Here is a 5,321-nt window from a genome sequence, read left to right as displayed (position 1 = left end):
TTTTAAACACGGAAGTAGAGTACACTTTCCGCAGTCATTTAGACTTGCCAAAAAGCTTTTTTCAAGCTAAAAAAAACCCCAACTGTTTAAAAGTTTATCAGAATAACGCCTATTGGAAATCTTTAACGAGCAGCGAGGACCGGGAGCGCTGAAACCCCACTGTAGTTAGGCTACTGGCAGTGAGAAAACACTGTCGACGTGCTTTTGTAACTAACGTTAAATGCCGACCGGGTACAGCCATCGGCTCCTCGCAGCAGTAACGTTCTGAACATTTAACTGAAGTTGGCCGCAGTGTAGCTTAATTCTGAATGTTGCCAAACTTCATTCAAACTGACGTTTTATTTGGTTGCCAACTCGCGCACGGTCGGCTATGGCGTAATCGCGTGTGCAGGCACGTCAGAGTTTCTGAAATGTGCCGTTCCAAAGCGATTACATGGTGCCCTCAGCCCCGCTCAGCGGGAAGCGTCTCAAACAAGTTCCAATCCACTCTAGAGGGTGGTTCCAAAATGTCTCGTTTCCTAAGCGCAAATTCGCCGTCGCCGTCTTAACGGGAGGCACTAACGATAAAATAATTCCCCGTTTCCATAGGAAACTGTCCTCGTGTAAAGTGCCCCTTACGGGCCCTTTACATGAGGACAGTTTCTGAAAGAAACGACACAATAGCGTTCCCTTCACACCTTTTCCTTCACACCTTCTCCCTGTTTACATGAGCGCTGTTGAATTTTTGAAACGCCGTAATGTACATGCCAGGTCGCTAGGTGGCAGTGTGATCACCTTATTCTTTGCCCATACAAGGACGCTTCTGCATGACGTCATTTCGTAATCGTCTTTCCGGTTTTTAAACACGGAAGTAGAGTCCGACTTCCGCAGTCATTTAGACTTGCCAAAAAGCTTTTTTTCAAGCTAAAAAAAACCCAAACTGTTTTAAAGTTTTAATATTTGTCGGGTGAGAATGTATGTGACCAGTTTATCAGAATAACGCCTATTGGAAATCTTTAACTCATTGAGTGCCATGGACGTCTTTCGACGTCCAATTAAATAGTGACGTAGAGTGCCACGGACGTCTTTCGACGTCCAATGCGTTTTTTGACGGTGGGACGTCGATCAAAGCCTTCCGCAGCTCCTGTACAACTATTGTAGCTATTGGAGGTCTATAACCTATTTTACAGAACCCTTAGGTGGCGACAGTGCTCTCCAGGTTAACAGAAAGGCAGAGAAAAACAGAGAATAAGTCGTTGGGGAAACGGAAATCGCATCGCATCCGTATGCATCGATATGCATGAAGCGTTTTAACGTTAGATGTGCCTGCAGCAGGCAGCAGCCAATCTGCTCCCACAATTGAGCTCCTCCACTGCTGCGACAGCCCATTCGCATGATCAGCCGTTATTATTCTCAACTGGAAGCATACAGTAGTAGCCGGTGACAAACACACGCGGAAAAAGGAGGATGTCGCGCACCCTTCACAGTGCAGTCAGAGCAAACTCAGCAGAGAGCCACCTCCCATACAGGAGGAGTGTGCAGTTGAGGCGGGGCGGGGCGGGGGGGGGGGGGGGGGGGGGCACGCAGAGCAGCACACAACACGCAGACAGACCCAGGCAGCAGGACAGGGTTGGCAAACGCAAGCCAGAATATCCGATGCCCACCAGCAGCAAATCAAGATCAGCAAGAAGCTGCAACCAGCAGCGCACGCAGGGGCCAGCGCTGCTGGTTGCAGCTAAAAATATTATTCTGCCAAACAAAATTCCCTGGCCTTCACTGTTTTATTGAAGGAAATTATTTTTGAGGTGTGACTACATCAGAAAATTTGCTTCAGAGTCAGTGATGTGTTTGAAATGTTTAATTTCACAAAAGGGCCATTATCTCAGCTTCTAAAAAAAAACTGCTCTTTTTTGTTAAAGCAGCTACGAGCAACTTTTTCGATTGTTATTAAACAGTATAAATTTAATATCAATGCATCACATCTTACCTCTAATAGTCGACGAGACCAAAGCCATGTGTATCTGAGATTGCTCCCTTAGGTGATTATTAAGTCTATAGTCTGTCTAAACTCGCGCCAACAGGGGGCTCTCTAGAGCGACCGGACCGGGTAACCCGGAAGTGAAACGCGGAAGTGAAACCAGGAAGTGAAACGCAGCTGCCTTCCTCCGCCGTTTGCGCTGCCTAGCAACATAACATAAACAATGTGAACGCCACGCATACTCGCGGGAACATCTCTCGTTATATTCTAACCGGTTTTTTGGAAGTTATTTTGTGGTTATGGCCGAAGTGGCTGCTGCAAACCGTTTCATTTCACTTCCTGATCTGCCCTGGCTACAGACACACTAACACTGGCCGATTCACTCGGGGTTCAAGCGAGACTACTCTGCGTTGGTCCGCGGAGACTATTAGAGGTAAGATGTGATGCATTGATATTAAATTTATACTGTTTAATAACAATCGAAAAAGTTGCTCGTAGCTGCTTTAAATCAAGCTATCTTCTCCGGCTGATAACTAAAGAATGGAAAATGATATCAATAAACCTGTTTTTGCTGATGATAGAAAAGAGTCTCATCGTTCTTTTTGCGTGTTCATTGTTTACATAGTAATATCACACAATATTCTGTGGGCCTCGAGAAATCACTGAAAAAAGCTCTGAAACTCTGGCACTGGGAGCGTCCGTTCTCCAAAAGTGGCTGGCACTCAATGAGCTAACGAGCAGCGATGACCGGGAGCGCTGACTGTGATCTGTCAAACCCTACTGTAGGCTACTTAATTCTGAATGTTGCCAAACTTCATTCATACTGACGTTTTATTTTGAAAATGGTTGCCAACTCGCTGAGCGCACCTTTTTGCAAATCCATGAGCGTACAGTGAGCTACACTCACACCTGAGGGGTGAACGGCCCTATTATCCTTCTTTTTCTCGCTCTCTTACCTGGATAATTGCCCGTTGTATACATGCGTGTGGTAATTTACATAGGAATATAACCAGTTTTCATTTAGCCAGGCTGTTCCCACTACTGCTCTCTCTCTTCCCTCCCCCCCATCGCACGCGGTCTGCCCAGGAATGGCTACGGTGCCTCGCTCGACTATCTGAGTCTTAATTAATTAGAATTGCAACTGCGCAAACATCCACCAGCCAAGCGCACAGTAGTGGCAACGTAATGACAGGGAAAGGAAGCGCAAATGTCTCCAGTGGAGATGGGAGTCAGGAGTGTTGGTGGCAGAGAAAATCCCAAAGTGTAGAGAAGCGTTTTGCCGGCGCGTAAAAAGTCCCTCAGGAACGGCATGAAGTGAATGCAGCTGGGCACCATAAGTGCAATTTAGTGGAGGTAAAAACAACACAGAAAGCACGATTATGAGGAGATGAGACACATGTGCAGGACAGCCTGACTGAGGCGCTCTGGGTGCCAGCTAGGTGGGAGGAATGGAGAGACACAACTCCACGGTGATGTATCGTTTTCATCGATGCACGCGGCGCATAATAATTGCATGTTGACTGTGCATTCTGTCACTGTGGCTATTTTTTTACGTTACCCGTTAAATCCTGCGATGTAACAACTGCGTGTTACGCTGTGTACATTTGAGTGTCACTTAGTTTGATCTTGAGTTCCACGGACAGTTATCCTATGCGCAAAATAAATGTTATAATTTTATTTTCACAGAAGGTGTCAAGTAAGTCTTTTCAAGTAAAAAGGCTCGAGTCCAAGTGAAGTCAAGAGTCATTGGTGTTCAAGTCCAAGTCGAGTTACAAGTCTTTGTTGATTTTGTCAAGTCGAGTCAAGTCATTAGATTTGTGAATGTGACTCGAGTCCACACCTCTGCTATATAGATCATTATAGTATAATCATATAAGCTGATTCCACTGTAGATGGATGTAGGCTGTAATATAATAATATAATGTAGGCTATAGGAATTACAAGATACAATACAAGATATGGCTTACCATAAGTAGCATACCAAATCAATATAAGATACAATACAAGAATTATAGATCTACAGGATATAGAAACAGCTGCCTGTGAATAACTGGACTGAGGGGGGGGTGTGAATAGGCTATGTGTTGAAAAAGCTATGTACTGTATTGTAGCGTATTTTTTATTGTATATTTTTGATTTCAGAGCAAGATCAAATATGTCTGCTCTTGTTGAATCTTGGGCTAAAAGCCCCTGAATTTTACATTGATCTTTTAAAATAAAGATGTGTTTAAAAAGCTATTGCGTGTTCAAAGCTATCGTGTGTTAGTGCTGTGCCTTTTCTCTGCGTAAACAAGAAGTGAGCTTGAACTGAACTCTGCATGAGCTGAACTTTAAGCACAACACTGCTCTTCCCCGGCTAGCCGTTAGCTAGCTGCAGGCTAACGGCAGCGCTGCAGACAAACAAACCGCTTCACGGAACCGCAAAAGCTGTGCACGTAACCCATAGCTCAACACGGACACATGGTGTCGTTTTTAACGCTGAACGGTCCGTTAAAACAAAACAGTGGTGACTCACCTACCCGCAACACGGCTGCAGCGGCGCTTCTTCTTCTTCTTCTTCTTCTTCTTCTTCTTCTTCTTCTTCTTCTTCTTCTTCTTCTTCTTCTTCTTCTTCTTCTTCTTCTTCTTCTTCTTCTTCTTCTTCCTCTTCTTCCTCTTCTTCTTCTTCTTTTGAGTTTAATGGCGGTTGGCAAACAACTTTCGAGTGCATTACCGCCACCCACTGATCTGGAGTGTGGACTAAAATCTATCTCTGTGATTCTATGCACACCAACAAATTAATTCCTATCAAACAATAAACACACTAATCATAATTAAATAATAAGGAGCCAATTAACTAATACATTCTTCAAATTCTATTTATTAATCTTGTTGATATTGTAACAAAGTGAGTATTTGTCCAAGGAACTGGAGACTTGAAGTTGGTACAGGCTTTTTATTCTTGTCTTCACAATATAGCTCCTAGCAGCTAGCTTCGCTGCTAGCTCTGCAACCACCCGGTCAGCTCGCCCACATGGCCTGACTGGCCTCCGCCCCGGCCGCTGGTCACATATATCCCCTTCCCCCTAGGAACACACCCACACATATCAGTTCCTAGCCAAGCACGGAAACACCCCAATACACGTAATTACCAGATACGCTACATTTCCCCCACACAAATTTAATGTCGCTTCCACGCGACATGCACAACCCACACACATCCCCCTGTACCAAAACACACCCAACACAATATTTTTTTTTCCCATCACCACATCAAACTCTAATTCCCCAACAAACAGTCTTTTCTTTTCAGCACCCCCGTCATAATGTCTAGTTTGCATCAGGTACTCCGTAATGTCTAGTTTTCCATTAGGTACCCCCATAA

At 44.7% G+C, this 5,321-nt stretch overlaps 1 protein-coding gene across 1 annotated transcript in view; it reads right to left on the bottom strand.

Annotated features, from left to right (window-relative positions):
• Nucleotides 1–4,520, bottom strand: part of LOC310785732 (GON-4-like protein) — a gene marked incomplete at its 3' end in the record, with an annotated part of 40,856 nt that extends 36,336 nt beyond the window's left edge. Inside the window, exon 1 of the mRNA XM_083646865.1 lies at nt 4,473–4,520. The remainder of the gene's footprint in view (nt 1–4,472) is intronic.
• Nucleotides 4,521–5,321: the final 801 nt, after the last annotated feature.

Source organism: Poromitra crassiceps, assembly GCF_964638095.1.
Source record: "Poromitra crassiceps genome assembly, chromosome: 11".
NCBI lineage: Eukaryota > Metazoa > Chordata > Actinopteri > Beryciformes > Melamphaidae > Poromitra > Poromitra crassiceps.
Note: the sequence above shows the minus strand (reverse complement) of the source record. Positions and strands in the feature narration are given on the sequence as shown.